The sequence below is a fragment of the Lycium barbarum genome, chromosome 9 (genome assembly GCF_019175385.1).
Source record: "Lycium barbarum isolate Lr01 chromosome 9, ASM1917538v2, whole genome shotgun sequence".
NCBI classification, from domain to species: Eukaryota; Viridiplantae; Streptophyta; class Magnoliopsida; order Solanales; family Solanaceae; genus Lycium; species Lycium barbarum.
This window is the reverse complement of record NC_083345.1, coordinates 23091304-23110510: the sequence shown is the minus strand read 5'-3', so window position 1 is coordinate 23110510 and position 19207 is coordinate 23091304. Positions and strand designations below refer to the sequence as shown.

At 39.7% G+C, this 19207-nt stretch overlaps 1 long non-coding RNA gene across 1 annotated transcript; it reads right to left on the bottom strand.

Annotated features, from left to right (window-relative positions):
* Positions 1–23: 23 nt before the first annotated feature.
* LOC132610708 (uncharacterized) lies at positions 24–17174 on the bottom strand. The gene is made up of 3 exons (XR_009571274.1): positions 16301–17174; positions 15500–15621; positions 24–428 (listed from the first exon to the last, which is right to left on the bottom strand). It is a non-coding gene; the product is annotated as an uncharacterized LOC132610708 (long non-coding RNA).
* Between the last annotated feature and the right edge of the window lie 2033 nt (positions 17175–19207).

The following is a 19207-nucleotide window of genomic DNA, read 5'->3' as shown; positions in this document are numbered from 1 at the left end:
AAGAGTTTAATCAAATTGCTAAGTTTTCTATGAAGTTTTCGATGATCCGTTGCAATGAAATGAAAAGCCCTATTTAGACTAGAACTATGGGGTGCATGATCCCCGAATCATGCTCTCTTAATTACCAATGTTAATGTTGTGATAATAAATTGCAATAAAGAATAATATTACACACTTAAGACTAGAGGGAGACGAGAGACTTGGGATATCCCGTAACACCTGTCAGCTTTGTTTGCATGTGCAGGACCGGTTGACGGGTGAGCTTCTCTGAATCAGTTGTAGCCTAGATCTGTCTTCGGAGGGGAGTGCCAAGTTAACCCTCCGGCTGGCTGTATGTGATCTCTCGGAATCCCGGCCCTCGCTTGCTGACTCAGACCTGATCTGTCACTCGCCGCCATGTGTCAATATTTAGTACGTCCACGTGGATACTGCGGATTTTGCAAATACAAAAATAAATTCTCCTTTTTAAAGAAGTATCCCTACAAGATAATCTCTACTTGTCAATACCGATTTACTATATTTATGATTTGTATTTCTTTGTTCTTCTTCAAGAACAACAAAGTTGTGATAATTAATGTTCCGAAAAATAATATCTACATAAAAATTAATTTTAAAAATATTTATGTCTCAATTCTTAACTAGTCAATATTTTTCATATAAATATTAACTAATAGTGTTACCTATTTAAACATATCGACGTCATTTCTTCGTGTGAGATATCCACATCAGTATTTATTTACACTAAATCACCAATAGATACATGATATATATTTGTACAAAACTTTTTCACTAAACTATTGATATTATTATATATTTATACCTTATTAAAATACTTAACCATAGTGAGCTAATATAATGTAATGGTAAACCATACACGTAAGTTTTTACTGATAATTAATGAGTAGTGACTACTTTGGCAAACTTTGACCTGCTTAGAGTGTAGGTGAGGATTGATTGTGTCCTTGATTGCCATTAACTCTTTATTTTCTATTCTAGTTTAATTTACCTCATTTAAACTCTATTTAGCTAAATAAATATTTAATGCTTTATTGACAAGCTTTAGAGCCTTGACAAGTTATAGAACTGCTTTAATTTTAAGTAGAAGTAGAAGAGATTTTTCTGCAATTGGGGACAAGCTAAAGATTTTTGTTTCTCGAAAAAATAGAAACAGAAGCAGAAAATAATTTCTTTTAATATAAAATATTCCTACCATAAATACATATTTATCAAGTATATCCTTCAGCTCATTAATTCATTAATTTCTAGTTATACATATTTACGTATAACAACTCATTTTGACTCTTACATCCAATATATTTGTCTCTCAATTTTGCTATGATTCTAAATTAGTGAAATGGTTTTTAAGATTTATTTTAGTTGATTATTATTTAGAATATCTAAACATCTTGTTGATATTATATCAACATTTAATATTTTCCTTGCTTTATCGATCTATGTATTATATTTTTATTTTAATAAAATAAAATAAAAATAAAATATAAAATTTAATTAAAGTCTTTCACAATTGATATTTTAATTTTTCTTTTTGTAAATTAATCTTAATAGTTAACGCTCGGTGATACTTGTCCTTTTTTGTAGTTTATGTAACGACCCGTTTGGTCGTTATAATCTTTTTGGCGTTTTCGCCCGTTCCTGAGCATTGGTTAGCACACTTTTGACCCGAGGGGACTGTCGACACGCTTCCCGAGGTGTCTAGACCGGATTCGAGCAACTTTGGTGAAAATATAGGCTTAAAGTGAAAAATGGTTGACACGAAGTTGACTTTTGGGCAAACGGACGTTTTTCGAATTTCGTCAATTCCGAGAGATCCGGATGGTCGTTTAGAACCTGTATGTGTATTTGGTTCGGTCCTCAATGCATTCGGATGCATTTCGAGACTTGGGATGGGAAATCGGAATTAGGGCATCAGGGGTTGACTCGGTCAACGAGGCCTCTGTTGGAAATTTCGAGACCACGAGCGCGTTCGCAGCGTATTTTTGTATGGGTTAGGTGGTCGGGTTGTGAGAAGATGGCCTCGGGAATATAACCCGGGATTTCGATTGAACACTTGGGGAAAAAAAAGGGAATTCTGGTGTCTGGTGTCCACAATGGCGGCACCAGAGCCGCCCCAGTGGCGTCGCTGTGGCAGTGTGATGATCGCTGGGGCAGTCATGTGTAATGTTGGCCATACCGCTGTGGCAGTATCTCAGCCGCCGTAGCGGCATCCCTACCGCCGTGGCAGTGACGGGCAGTTATAATTCATTAAATGTGTTTTAAATAAGTCTTAGACCCTTATTATTTCCCATCTCGATATTGGAGCTTGAGGAAACTTTTCTTGGAGATAATTTGGAGAAATTCTTGGAGGTAAACTTGCATAATCCTTTACTTTTCCTTAATCACAATCATCTTAGATTTCCCCTTTCCCTTTAACAATCCCTTAGAGATGGAATTTGAAGGAGGGTTTTGGGGGTTTTTCCCTTAGGATCATGTATGATAAGTTGATGATGGTTATGCTAAAATTTGAAGAATCTAAGCTTATTAATCATGTATCTTCCACTTTTAACGTTGAATTTCGGATTTGGAGATTTAGGGTTCATACCCAATTTGGGGGTTTTTACTTGAATCAGAAATTAGGCTAATCCTTGGGCTAAATCAACAATTAATGGTTGGGTTATGATTACCTAGTGCTTAATTTGGTAATTTTCTCCAACACAACCCATAGGGGACCCGCAAATTTCAAGGACCGTCACTCCGCACACAGCTCAGAGGACCCAATTATCTACAAGTATCGCAATATCAGTGTTCCATATCAGCCCCTCCGCACACAGCTCAGAGGTGACTTACCATGTTCCATAGTCATTATTGTTCCTTCTCATATCCATCAATAGTGCTAGTGTCACGACTCGGCTAGGGGCCGCGACGGGTACCCGTGCTAACCACCGAGCACCACTCGTGTGACTACTCCTTAGCCTCTTTATCAATCGATTATCACTTCATACTTAATTTATAAGAAAACCATTTTCATTTGGAAACAAAAGCATTGTATACAAAATATCATCACAGGCACCTCCGGAACAATGGAGGGCTTTCAATAAACTGGCAACTCTAAGAATCTGGAGCAATGTCTCCTCCCTGTCTACCTGTGGGCATGAACACAGCGTCCAAAGAAAAAGGACGTCAGTACGAACATTGTACTGAGTATGAGAGGCATAAACAGTGAAAGAATACATCTACAATATAGAGAAGCATCAACATAACATCTGGATCTGACTACTGATCATAAAGAAGTAATGCATGCTGTCTTACTCATATTCATCATCATGGCATATATGCATCATACACAAGCTGCCCGTTCATATCGGAACGGTATGATAATCAATAATAGTAGCACGCGTCCAGGCCTCCCGCGTCCGGGGTACCATCTCATGCCGCCCACTAGTGGTGTCTGCCCATGCCCAAAGGTCATGGTGTCTCCGTATAGCTGCCCGCCTTGGCGGTGACTGCCCGGCCAACTAGGCACGGTGTAAAATGCTTATGACATGCTCAATGCAAAATGCTCATAATAATATGGTCATCATAAAATACTCATCTTATCATGATATGTATATACGGCTCAAGATCAACTTTATTCTATCGGGGTGACGTAAGGTCGTAATCCCCCGGTTACATTATGGAACCTTTATGGACATTCTGCCTCACCTTGAAAGGACTAGTACATAAGGTGAGTGTAGGCAAGGAATAACATCCTCATATCGTATAGCTTATCTCATATAGACATTCATAGGCATAATCTTTTAACTTCTTAGAAGGTGAGAGCTCATGAAAGGAATAGGGATTTAAGCTAAGAGATTCATGCCATTAGAAGGAAGGACTAGCCTCACATACCTTTGTTGTTTAGCTAAGCTATCGGTCACTCGTTCACCTCCGATGTCACGTCGTCACCTTCATTAAAGAATGTGAGGTACATTAGCTAAATAACTATGAGAACGCGTCGTTAGTTTCTAGGAAAAATTGGGCAGCACTTCCTTTGTTTATACTACTTCTCCCATGTTCTACATCAACTCCCAACATTCGCAATATTACTCACAATATCACAATTAACACTCGTCATTCATATGCACTTAGCAAAATCCACCATTTTCTTCCAATTAACTCACATTTAGGGTTATAGCTCATTATCGTATTTTCCGCATTCATAAAACTCATTTCATAGCCTAAGAGTCATTCCCAACATGTTCATAATCACCACATACCAACATCCTTGATTCAATCCCTCTATCATCCAATTGTGTCACTATTCACTCAAAATTACCCCATTTTTTTTTATGTTCTTCTACATTTCAAGCATCTAAGCTTTCTAATACCTTAAACAACATGGGATGATCATAAAACTCACCTTGGATGATGGTTGAACAAGCCTTGAAAGAGAATACCTCTTTAGCGCCAAAACCCTACTTCACTCTTTCTTGAATTTCCTTGAAGAAGATAAGCTTTACTTGAATCTACCCACTTGATTTCATGTAATTGATGTTGTTGATCTTGGTTTTCTTTTGATATCTCTTATAGATGGATGTTGGAGAGAGTTCTAGAGCTTTCCTTAGACAACAAGATGGAAAATATGATTTTTGGACGAGTTGGGTACATTTAAAAGGGGTCCAGAATTTTCTGGACTGGCACGACATGCGACACACTTCGCGAGTCGCGGACTTGCTCCGCGAGTCGCAGGTTGTGTCGGGGAGCTCGCCAGACGACCGACCCTCACTGGCACAATCTGCGATGAAACGGCGTGGTCGCGGGTCGTGTCCGCGAGCCGTAGGTGGTGTCGCGGAGTGTGCCAGAAATGTGATATTATTTTGCCCCGAAACGGTCTGTGGTAGAGTGGCCATAAATTTTGATCCCGATATGCTGTGAGGGCCCACGACCTATGGTTAGAAATATCTTTCAGTTATCTACAACTTCCATCATGTGGTGTTTTTCCCAAATTTCAACTTTACAATGGAGTTTTGGCCCCTCCAAACCAGATCCTCCGAAAATGTTTCCTTAACTCGCCCTTTTGGATGGCTTATGCCCATATTTGGCTTATGGGTCCTTCTTGAAACTTACTTGGCACTTAATTACCAACATAAGGGGCATTATAATTCTTCTCCTAAATATCATTAAGACATCACTAGTTCGATACTCGTAATCGTCCTTCGCCCGTCGATTCACTGTGCGCGAACGAAAAATTTTCCGGGGTGTAACATTCTTCCCCCTTTGGGAACATTCGTCCTCGAATGTTAAACTATTCGGGATTCTACGAAAATTTCGCCAGAGTTTCCCCTGTACTATGGCACTACTAACCTGTCACAACAACCCATAATATCATCGCCTCACAGGGCTACATCACAATAGCAACATATTTGTGGCCACACACGACCAAAATCATAAAAATTAATGTATACGTACCTTATTTCGTTGGCGTTTCGCTCTGGATTTCTCCTGGGGGTTGGAATAAGTGCGGATACTTTGACTTCATACTCTCTTCCGCTTCCCAAGTCATTTCTTCCCGATTGTTGTTCCGCCACAGGACCTTAACTGAAGCTACCTCTTTGTTTTGAAGCTTTCGCACTTGCCTATCTAAGATGGAAATAGGCACTTCTTCATAAGTTAACTTTTTCGCTATTTGCACATCATCTATCGGGACAATCTTTGTGGGATCTCCAACACACTTGCGGAGCATCGAAACATGAAAAACTGGATGGATTGATTCAAGCTCTGAAGGCAACTCTAATTCATAGGCTACCTGTCCCACCTTGCGGATGATTTTGTAGGGTCCGATATACCTCGGACTTATCTTTCCTTTCTTGCCAAATCTCATCACCCCCTTCATTGGCGACACTTTCAAGAACACCCAATTAATCATGAATCTGAAATTCCAGATCTCGTCGGCGGTTGTCCGCGTAGGACTTTTGGAGACTTTGGGCTGTCAACAACCGATCTCGAATCACTTTGACCTTTTCTATGGTTTGCTGGACCAATTCAGGGCCCACTAATTGTGCTTCTCCTACTTCGAACTATCCGATTGGAGATCTACATTTCCTTCCGTATAACGCTTCATATGGAGCCATTTGTATACTAGAATGATAACTGTTGTTATATGAAAATTCAATGAGAGGTAAATGATCATCCCAGCTACCACCAAAATCTAACACACACGCCCGTAGCATATCTTCTAAGGTTTGAATGGTACGCTCGGCTTGCCCATCAGTCTGTGGATGAAATGCTGTGCTAAATTTCACTTGCGTGCCCAAACCTTCTTGAAAAGACTTCCAGAACTTAGTTGTAAACTGTGCTCCCCTGTCTGTGATAATAGACAATGGTATGCCATGGAGCCGCACGATTTCCTTGAGATATAGCCTTGCATAGTCCTCTGCTGCGTACGTCGTTTTGACTGGGAGAAAATGGGCTGCTTTCGTCAATCTATCCACGATCACCCATATCGAATCATACTTACCCCGAGAGCGAGGTAATCCCACAATGAAATCCATGTTGATCACTTCCCATTTCCAAGGAGGTACTTCTATAGCCTGCAATAAGCCTCCCGACTTCTGATGCTCAACTTTTACTTGTTGGCAACTTGGACACTGTGTCACAAATTCTGCTATGTCCCTCTTCATACCACTCCACCAATACATCATCTTGAGATCATGGTACATTTTAGTCTCACCCGGGTGGATAGAGTACCGGGAACAATGAGCTTCCTCTAAGATTCGTCAGCGCAGATCTGCCACATTCGGCACGCATAATCTTCCTCGGTATCTGAGAACCCCATCACTAGAAACTTCAAACGAAGAGTTTTCTTTTCCATGAGATACGTCTCTATAATGACATAACTAAGGATCTTCGCATTGTCGTTCTTTCACTTCCATAACCAAGGACGAAACTGCAGAATCTTTGATACTAGTACCTGCCTCACCCGCATCAAGCACACGTACTCCAAGATTAGCCAACCGATGGATTTCTTGAACCATCTCTCTCCTTTCCGGGGGGACTTCACATAAACTGCCCATTGATCGGCGGCTAAGTGCATCGGCTACTACATTGGCTTTCCCGGGGTGGTACAAAATGTCAACATCGTAATCTTTTAATAGTTCTAACCACCGCCTCTGTCGCAGATTCAATTCCTTCTGCTTGAAAATGTACTGGAGGCTCTTGTGATCTGTATAGATATCCACGTGCACACCGTACAAGTAATGTCTCCACATCTTTAAGGCATGAATGACTGCAGCCAATTCGAGATTATGCGTGGGGTAATTCTTTTCATGCTTCCGCAATTGTCTCGAAGCGTATGCAATAACCTTACCATGCTGCATCAATACACATCCTAATCCGACACCCGAAGCATCGCAATACACCACGTAACCATCTGATCCTTCTGGAAGTGTTAAAACTGGAGCTGAGGTTAACCTGTCTTTCAACTCTTGGAAACTACGCTCACAAGCGTCGTTCCATTGGAATTTAGCCGCCTTCTGGGTTAGTTTCGTCAATGGGGCCGAGATAGATGAAAATCCCTCTACAAACCTCCTATAATAGCCTGCCAAACCCAGGAAACTACGAACTTCTGTGGGCGTCGTAGGCCTTGGCCAAGTCTTCACAGCTTCGATTTTCTGAGTGTCGACTCGAACGCCATCACCTGAAATAACGTGGCCCAGAAATGTTACCGAATTCAGCCAGAACTCGCACTTTGAAAATTTCGCATATAATTCCCGGGCTCGAAGAATGCCAAGAACAATTCTCAAATGATCTGCATGTTCCGATTCCGTGCGAGAGTACACTAGAATATCATCGATAAATACGATCACAAATAGATCCAAGAGAGGCCTGAATATGTTGTTCATCAAATTCATAAATACAGCCGGAGCATTAGTCAACCCGAATGACATCACTCGAAATTCATAGTGGCCATATCTCGTTCTGAAGGCTGTTTTAGGAATATCCGCTTCTCTAACTCTCACCTGATGGTAGCCCGACCTCAAATCTATCTTGGAAAACCACTTGGCACCTTGCAATTGATCGAACAAATCATCAATCCTTGGGAGAGGATATCTGTTCTTTATCGTCACCTTGTTCAATTGCCTATAGTCAATACACATTCGTAGCGAGCCGTCTTTCTTTCTCACAAACAAGACCGGTGCTCCCCACGGTGATGAACTGGGTCTAATGAATCCCTTCTCGAGCAAGTCCTTCAACTGTGTCTTTAATTCTTTCAATTCTGCCGGAGCCATCCGATAAGGAGGAATAGAAATAGGCTTTGTGTCTGGCAACACATCAATAGCGAAATCAATTTCTATTTCTGGTGGAAGACCTGGAAGTTCATCCGGAAATTCGTCTGGAAATTCGTTCACCACCGGAACTGACTGAAAAGTTGGCGGTTCTACCGCGGTGTCGTGAACCCGAACTAAATGAGAAATATATCCCTTTGCTATCATCTTCCTCGCCTTGAGGTAGGAAATAAACCTACCCTTTTGGCGATGCTGCATTACCCTTCCATTCAAGCACGAGCTCTCCTGGAAATTGGAATCGAACCACTTTTGTCCGGCAATCAACATTTGCATAACACGATGCCAACCAATCCATACCCATGATTATATCGAAGTCAACCATTTCTAGCTCAATCAAATCAACTTGGGTCTGACGATCACATATCACAATAATACAATTTCTGTATACCCGTCTTGCTATCACGGGTTCACCAACCGGAGTAAGTACCTCAAAGGGTTTAACGAGCTCGGGTTTCACCCCAGCACAACCGGCAATATATGGAGTAATATAAGAAAATGTAGAACCCGGATCTATCAACGCATACACATCACGGGAGAATATAGACAATATACCTGTGACAACATCTGGGGAAGACTCAAGATCCTGTCGCCCAGCTAGAGCATATACACGAGGTTGAACAGCACCTGAAGTAGATGCTCCCCCTCTACCTCTGCCTCTACCTGCTGTCATCTGGGGAGTCTGTGTTATCTGGCGCGCTGACGAAGAACCCAATGCTGAACCTGTGGGCTGAGTCCCAGCCCTATCTCTCGCTGAGGGGCAGTCCCTCATCATGTGACCGACTTGCCCGCAGGTATAGCAAGCATCCGAACCTAGGCGACACTGTCCCGAATGCAGCCTACCGCACTGATTACACCTCGGTACTGGGGGTCTCCTCTGACCCTGATCTCTCCTGGACTGAAAATCTAAGGCTCTCGAACTCTGTCCCTGACCTGGCTGAAAAGAACGGTCGGACCTCCTGTCTGGGAATCTGGGAGGTGCACTGGTCGCTGACTGACCTGAGTGCCTAGAATGCGGCTGCCTTGGTCCCCCTCTATACTCACTACTCTCTCCCATAGATCTAGCTCTTTTGCTTGGCCTCCTATCACTGTCGTGATCACCCCTCTGTTGTGGTTGTCGCCCCTCCAAATTCTGAGCATGAGCCTGTATCCGGGAAATGTCCATCCCGTCTTGCAAAGAGGCTGTCAAACATTCTCTAAATAAATGTGGGCCCAAACCACTCACAAATCTATGTACCCGATCTCCCATGTCGGCCACCATAGCCGGAGCATATCTAGCCAAGGAGTTGAACTGCATGCTATACTCTCGGGCACTCATATTCCCTTGCCTCAAGTTCAGAAACTGATCTGCTCTAGCTCGGCAGACCTCGGGTGGCAAATAATGGCGAGTAAAAGCATCTACAAACTCTTGCCAAACCGGAGGAGGCGCATTCTCCCCTCTTGATAATACCCAATTGTTGTACCATAATACCGCCAAATCCCGGAGTCTATAGGATGCCAACTCCACGGATTCAGTTTCGGAGGCATGGACAACCCTCAATGGCCTCAATATATCATCGATAAAACCTTGTGGGTCTTCCTCTGGCTTTGACCCGAAGAACTCTGGAGGATTTAGACTCATAAAATCACGGGCCTTTGTACTTGCTGCCCGGTCACTTGAACCCATATTCTGTCGTTGTGCTTGTGCAGCCACCAACTGGGTCAATAACTGAATAGCCTCGGTCAATTGTTGGCCTGAAGCAACCGGCGGAGGAATTGGAGTTGGGGCTCCTGCTTGCTCTTCCACATTGGGCAAGGTAGAAGAAGAAGTGGGAGTGGCATGCGAGGAAGTGGCACCCTGAGCCTCGCTATGTCCCAACTCAACTGGAGGTTCTCGGATGGTGCCTTCACCGGCGGCATTTAATACTGCGCGGATTTGCTTCTTCTTTGGCGGCATCGCTGAAACCATAACGCACAATTAGAATAAAGGGAATCTTACATTACGGTCCTATCGCACGATCTCGTAAAAGAAAGATGGTCATTTTTCCTAAATGCCCTGTAGCCTCTTGTTTATTGGTGTGGCGCGCAACACACCATAAACAAGACTCTACTAGACACGGCTTGTAGACACTTCCTAAGACCGACCTGCTCTGATACCACTTTTGTCACGACCCGGCTAGGGGCCGCGACGGGTACCCGTGCTAACCACCGAGCACCACTCGTGTGACTACTCCTTAGCCTCTTTATCAATCGATTATCACTTCATACTTAATTTATAAGAAAACCATTTTCATTTGGAAACAAAAGCATTGTATATACTTGAGCCCTATAGGCTAGCAAAATAATACATATATGTACATACATACAAAATGACCCTTCCATGAGACCATACAACCCACATCGAGTATCTACAAGCCTCTATGGAACGACATATACAATTATACACAAAATATCATCACAGGCACCTCCGGAACAATGGAGGGCTTTCAATCAACTGGCAACTCTAAGAATCTGGAGCAATGTCTCCTCCCTGTCTACCTGTGGGCATGAACACAGCGTCCAAAGAAAAAGGACGTCAGTACGAACATTGTACTGAGTATGAGAGGCATAAACAGTGAAAGAATACATCTACAATATAGAAAAGCATCAACATAACATCTGGATCTGACTACTGATCATAAAAGAAGTAATGCATGTTGTCTTACTCATACTCATCATCATGGCATGTATGCATCATACACAAGCTGCCCGTTCATATCGGAACGGTGTGATAATCAATAATAGTAGCCCGCGTCCAGGCCTCCCGCGTCCGGGGTACCATCTCATGCCACCCACTAGTGGTGTCTGCCCATGCCCAAAGGTCATGGTGTCTCCGTATAGCTGCCCGCCTTGGCGGTGACTGCCCGGCCAACTAGGCACGGTGTAAAATGCTCATGACATGCTTAATGCAAAATGCTCATAATAGTATGGTCATCATAAAATACTCATCTTATCATGATATGTATATACGGCTCAAGATCAACTTTATTCTATCGGGGTGACGTAAGGTCGTAATCCCCCGGATACATTATGGAACCATTATGGACATTCTGCCTCACCTTGAAAGGACTAGTACATAAGGTGAGTGTAGGCAAGGAATAACATCCTCATATCGTATAGCTTATCTTATAGAGACATTCATAGGCATAAGCTTTTAACTTCTTAGAAGGTGAGAGCTCATGAAAGGAATAGGGATTTAAGCTAAGAGATTCATGCCATTAGAAGGAAGGACTAGCCTCACATACCTTTGTTGTTTAGCTAAGCTATCGGTCACTCGTTCACCTCCGATGTCACGTCGTCACCTTCATTAAAGAATGTGAGGTACATTAGCTAAATAACTATGAGAACGCGTCGTTAGTTTCTAGGAAAAATTGGGCAGCACTTCCTTTGTTTATACTACTTCTCCCATGTTCTACATCAACTCCCAACATTCTCAATATTACTCACAATATCACAATCAACACTCGTCATTCATATGCACTTAGCAAAATCCACCATTTTCTTCCAATTAACTCACATTTAGGGTTATAGCTCATTATCGTATTTTTCGCATTCATAAAACTCATTTCATAGCCTAAGCTTCATTCCCAACATGTTCATAATCACCACATACCAACATCCTTGATTCAATCCCTCTATCATCCAATTGTGTCACTATTCACTCAAAATTACCCCATTTTTTTATGTTCTTCTACATTTCAAGCATCTAAGCTTTCTAATACCTTAAACAACATGGGATGATCATAAAACTCACCTTGGATGATGGTTGAACAAGCCTTGAAAGAGAATACCTCTTTAGCACCAAAACCCTACTTCATTCTTTCTTGAATTTCCTTGAAGAAGATAAGCTTTACTTGAATCTACCCACTTGATTTCATGTAATTGATGTTGTTGATCTTGGTTTTCTTTTGATATCTCTTATAGATGGATATTGGAGAGAGTTCTAGAGCTTTCCTTAGCCAACAAGATGGAAAAAATGATTTTTGGACGAGTTGGGTACATTTAAAAGGGGTCCAGAATTTTCTGGACTGGCACGACATGCGACACACTTCGCGAGTCACGGACATGCTCCGCGAGTCGCAGGTTGTGTCGGGGAGCTCGCCAGATGACCGACCCTCACTGGCACAATCTGCGATGAAACGGCGTGGTCGCGGGTCGTGTCCGCGAGCCGCAGGTGGTGTCGCGGAGTGTGCCAGAAAGGTGATATTATTTGCCCCGAAACGGTCTGTCGTAGAGTGGCCATAACTTTTGATCCCGATATGCTGTGAGGGCCTACGACCTATGGTTAGAAAGATATTTCAGTTATCTACAACTTCCATACTGTGGTGTTTTTCCCAAATTCCAACTTTACAATGGCGTTTTGGCCCCTCCAAACCAGATCCTCCGAAAATGTTTCCTTAACTCGCCCTTTTGGATGGCTTATGCCCATATTTGGCTTATGGGTCCTTCTTGAAACTTACTTGGCACTTAATTACCAACATAAGGGGCATTATAATTCTTCTCCTAAATATCATTAAGACATCACTAGTTCGATACTCGTAATCGTCCTTCGCCCGTCGATTCACTGTGCGCGAACGAAAATTTTTCCGGGGTGTAACAGCTAGTCACACATCATAATAAGATGATATGAAATGAATATGGAACGATGCAAGTACAAACAATGAATAATATCAAGTTCAAGTTGTGCCACACACAACGCATCAATATCATCAACATATGATCCATACAGTAAACATAATGAATCTCCAATATCCATAACAATAAGGGCCGACTATCCCAAAATGGCTATACCAATAACGAGGCGTACACTAATTACCAATATCAATATCAAGTAATTTCATCCTTCCGATTTACTCCCAATTCACAAACAATCCACCAATTTATACACAACGTACCAAGCTGGGTCATATGGAGTCTACAGGCCACTAGCCTGATCAAACAAGTCATAAGCAATACCAACCCTAAGGCAACATCCAACCCAACATCATACCCGAACGTTTACATGAAATCTCCAACAATATCATCTAACTATACGCTTCGTTGGTCGAAGTCTCACCACAGGGGTAAACTGTAACCTACATGGAAGGCCGAACAACAATATCACCAACAATCACTCCTTAGACTTCCCTTTCCTCTGAGCCTCGAGATAAAGAAAGTCTAGGCACATTCGAATCAAAAAATTAGAATCAAGAAGAACATCAACGAACCCTACTTCTATTTAAGACCCAAATCCCCCCCAACCTGTGGGATAAGGTTTATGAACTAGAAGGGTGGAATTAGGAATCTAAAGGTCACAACATGAAATTAAATCTCTAGGTGATCAATTCTCATCAATAGCAAGCTAGAATAATCAACAATTCACTCAAATTCATATTCTAGGCAAAACCCCCAAATTTGGGTATAAACCCTAACTTCCAATTCCATAAATTAGCCTCTAATTAGGAAGAAGTTATGAAATAAGGGATTTTAATCATCAATTCAATGCTTAAGGAAGCTAATCCATTCAACAAATCATGATTTAGAAGCCTAGAAGAATAACTCATTAAACCCATTTTTAATCTTCAATCACTTAATGAACTATCAAGATAAAGAGATTCTAAGATGATTAGGGATAATGAAATAGCAAAGGGATTAGAAGGACTTATCATCAAGAATCTTCTCCAAGAATATCCTAGATTTGCTCCAAATAGCTCAGATTTTGGAATAGTAATAAATGGGGGACTAAGGGTTTTTAATACACAATTAATGAAATAACCAGACCCAATACCATTTTGGCGGCAGCGGTCTCGACTCGACGATCTCTCAGACCGTTGTGACGGTCGAGCCTCAAATACACTTGGCCACCAAAGCGGCCCATCCCTCCGCTATGGCGGTACCGCTGAGGTGGTAAGGGTGCCGCCAAAGCAGCGGTGCCGCCAAAGCGGACACCAGCACTAGAATTTCCCCAAAAATAATCTCTATCTCAATTCGAAATCCCGACTAATACCCGAGGCCATCTGCTCACAAACCACATACACATACATACATAAAAACACGCTACGAACACACTCGTGACCTCGGAATTCCCAACGGAGGCCTCGTTGACCGAGTCAACCCCCGATACCTCAATTCCAACTTCCCAACCCAAGTCCCAAAATGCACCCGAGTGCCTTGGGAACCGAACTAGATATGCACACAAGTTCTAAATAACCATCCGAACCTCTCAGAATCGACGAATTTCCTGAAAAAGTCCGTTTACCCAAAAGTTAGGTTGGAGTCAACTTTTTCTCGCTTAAAGCCCAAATTTCACAAAAAGTCACCCGAGTCAAATCTAAATAACTCGGGAAGCGTGTCAACGGTCTCCTTGGGTCAAAAAGTGTCGAAGAGACTATAACGACCAAGCGGGTCGTTACAATGATAGAAGTGTTATTTTATGCAGCTGCAACTTTATTCTACAGAGTAGACAATTGACAACTGAATGAAATTAAACCTGTCTTCATTTTTTAAGTAAAACAACTGTCTTATACCAAGCTAACAAAGTTAAACAATGGGACTACGAATGGAAACAATCATAGACCATTGTAGAAAATCACTAGAATTCACATTCAATAAAAACTTACTCTGATCCAAAATTGAAAAGAGAAGGATGAGAATGATACCAAACAATTTAATTGATGTGAAAATCGAGCAAGAACTGTGAAGTACACCGCTTAAGCTTAGAAAAATAGCAAATCGATGCACAAATTACTGGAATTCATACTCAACTAAAACTCTCATATCCAAAATCATAGTACAGAGAAGAATGTAAGATATTTTAACCATGGTCATGTCAGTAAAAAAGCAAATGGAAGTGAGCATACTTAGAAAAAGTCAATTTCAAGACAAGTTTTAATAGGAACACATTTTACACATTAACTTACACTACTTGACCTCTGAATAGAAAACACAAATAAATAAATACTAATTACCATCATTTACCAACTTTAAGGCATTGGCATTTCAAATCACCTTCTCTCAGACTTTCCGGATGACGCTTAAGCAGTATGCAGTCAAATCATACTTAAATTTTTAAGAAGAAAGCAATCATTCTAATTCTTGTCCTATTTTTAAGAAGAAAGCAAATCATTCTAATTTTTAAAATATATAGCAACGAAAAATATAATAGCGGAGCAACAGTAACATACCTTCAATATCATTTAAGCAAATATCAAACCAATTGCTATCATCTAGATCTATAGCTTGTTTAAGTGTATCACTTCAATATGATCCCAATAGCTTCACCAGCAACTTTTGATCCCTCGGCTACCTATCAAACGGTTTAATGCCAAATTAGGTTAATATTAGCATGAACAACAACTAAAAATGTCAAAATTAGGTTAATATGATATTTAGGTTAATATTAGAATGAACAACAACTAAAAAAATAACTACAAATGTCAAAATTAATTGCATGCAACCCAAATACCAACCAAAGCAGCGAAAATTTAGGAAAATATCAAACCTAATAGTTTAATAATACAAATTCTCTAACATAGTAACTTTAACTTAATTAGAATTTGGGGACAAACATAGCTAACTGATTCAAATGCCAGAATTCGAAATTAATAGTTTGCATAATCAGAATACTTGCATTTTCTTGACAAAGAAAGAAAGTTTTCTCAAAATATCTCATTCATTAAGTGACTGATTTAGAACTAGTAATTACTTTAACGCCTCAAGATGAAATTGTAAACAATTGTAAACTCCAACATCTTATCAGTGAGAATAAAAACATGACAAAATTTGTATAAAATCTATAGAAACTCAGAAAATTGAACAAATTTGCATCAAATCTATGAACTACCGCTAAAAATGTCAAAATTAATTGCATGCATCCAAATGCCAAACAAAGCAACGAAAATTAAAGCACTAGAACCCTAAAAAAATAGAAAAAAAGAAGAACAAAGTGATTGACTATAGAGCGATTCAGAGTTTAGAGCTATTACCATAAAGCGACTAAGAGTGATTTTGAGAATTTTGAGCTATATTGGGGAGATTAGAGTGATTGATTAGAGCGATTGAGAGCAATTTTGGCGAAAGAGAGAATATGTTGTGGAAGGTTCTAAATACGTACAACCTTAATATGCTGTGGGATGTACTCTTTTTAATTAAAAAAAATAGCGGCGGTTCAAACCGCCGTAATAATATTAAAACCGTCGCAAATAAAATTCTTAATATGGCATTTGGAAAACCGCCTTATTATTTCGCTTATTGTGGCGGTTATAGAAACCGTCATAAAAACACCACCGTAAGGAACCATTTTTTTTTTTTTTTTTTTTTTTTTTTGTAGTGATTCTTTCTTTTGAAATGCAGATGGTTAATGTTCCAGGAGACCAATCTGCTGCTTTGACATAGCTTCGGAGAAGGAAACAAAGTTGCACATGCATTAGCAAAGGAAGCAACTTAGCAGAAGCCAAGGCTGTTCTTTTTTGTTTGAATTGATGCATGAACAATAGTATGAGTCATATCATTCTCGAATGCGACTCTCTGTTGGTTGTGAATATGCTACTGGGAAAGACAATTCCTCCATGGAAAATGCTTGACACCATACAGGAGACTAAGAAGCAACCGAACAAGGCAATTACAAAATCCAACATTGTTACAGAGAAGCGGATGCCTTGGCTAAATGGAATGGAAAACCTAACAGATCGTCGGTCAATGGACTACCAGCTCAGGCAAGAGGCTCTTATAAATTGGATTTGGTTCATATGGCAAGTTTTCGACACATCCACAGGTGGAACCATTTCTTGTAATTTTTTGGGACATGAATTTGCCTCTGTTTAGCTGAGTTTTTTTTTTTTGCCTTATGGAAGATGTAGTTTTATAGTTTCCTAGTTTACAAAAACTCTTTAGGCAGTTACAGTTTTTATTCCTACTCTTATGTAACTAGCATTTGGATATATATGGAAGGGACACGCCACCGTACGGCGTAATTGCATTTAAAAAAAAAAAAAAGGGAAGCTCCCCAATGTCCAGCTCTACCAATGTTTATCGTTTTGTTAATCCTCCATGTTTTGTTAAGAAGCTACTAGACAATGATATCAGTAGTAGTACTATTTTTAGGAAAGAAGTTGATGCTAGCTAGTTTTGGCAATCAAAGTGTCCTATGTGACACTTCTATGGCTTGTACTGACTTAATTACGTAAGTAATATAATATTATTTTGAATGTTCAAAAAAAAAAAAAAGAGATACACAAATTGTCTTTCGATGTTGTAACTCTTTTTATACATAAAAAACGAAAATTCAAAAATGGAAGAATTTAATATTCTTTGTCAGTCCACAGACTCTGCCTTTCGATCTACTCTCTCTGTCTCAAATTATCTGTCGTAATTGGTAAAAATAGTTATCTCAAATTATTCGTCATAGAAGTTTAAGACAAAATTAATTATTATTATTATTCACCTTTAATACTTATTGTTTTTTAAGACCACAAACAGTTCAATTATGATATAATGTTATGATTGTTCAAAAATTATACCAATGAAATGGAGAGTAAAATAGTTAAAAACTCTTCTAACTAATACTCCCTCGGTTTTATTTTACTTAGCCCAAATTGACTTGACACGTTCTTTAAGAAAATTTTTTTTAGGGGTGTAGTTTACAAACTTACCTTAGTAATGATGCCTTGAAACTCTAAATTTAACTATTACAGTAATATTTTATGTAGTTATTTAATGCAAAGGATAATATAAGGAAAAGTAACGAAACTCGTTGAAATGGACAAATAAAAAGAAAAACCAATTATATTAGCATAGGGATCAAGTAAAATGAAGTATCTATATATATTATAAAACTAGGCATAAACAAGGTGATGTGACACCTCTCTATGGCCTCCATTCCCATTTATCTTTTTTCTCCTCTTTTTGGTATTTTTCTTCCTTATTCCTCTAAATAAAAATGTTTAAATATTAATTTTCCATGAATTTTCAGTTACAAATCCTTCATTATAATCTTAAACTAACATTAAAATCTACACAATAATGTCTTTGAGTCTCTTGAGTTTGACACACTCTGAAGCCAAGAAATCCATTAATTATTTTTCTTAATTTTTTTACTTTTCCTTCCTATTTCTTCCATTTACGTGCTTTATTAAGAAAATCAAAGGACACCTCTTAATAACTCACTTAAATATGAATTAATTTTATCCTATTGATTGAGTCACTAATTAGATGGATTTACAATTTTAGGTCAGTTACAAATTAACCGTTTTCATCTTCCTTATTTTTTCCTTTACCCCATATTTATACGCTTTTATAAATATGTTCCAGATCCCCATTTCTTGAGGACCTGTTATGGCGTCCAAATGGCTTCACAATTATGGTGCTAAATATGCTAATAGCTAGCTAGAGTATTGCTGTAGTTCTCAGGTTATATTGTTTAGTTACATCAATTAAGCTTAACGTACATTTTGTGATAAAATAATTATTTTTATTCTTGATGTGATTTTGTTTCTCCACGTTTTCATCATTTCACGTGGAATGTCATTAATATTATACTCGTGTTGTTGTTTTTCATAAAGAGTGTCATTTGGTGATAAGTTTATATTTTGAAGTAATCTTGCTTGGTAAACATGTCCAACTACTTCCTGCTTCTTAAATTTATATATGTGATATTTACTTTGTAAACTTGCAAGTTATTTGTAGCCACACTTATGGTAGAGGAATGCCATTTCCCCTGGTCTCATAGGAGGTTTTACTCCTACAAACAGACATTGCCAGTTGTAATACAACATATTCATATGTTACTTTTTTTAATGTCATGTACTATTGTCATAATGCAAGTCTGTTCAAAATAAGTATTGAACTGCTTTATCTATATATCAGATTGTTTGAAGTCTCATATAATGATGTTG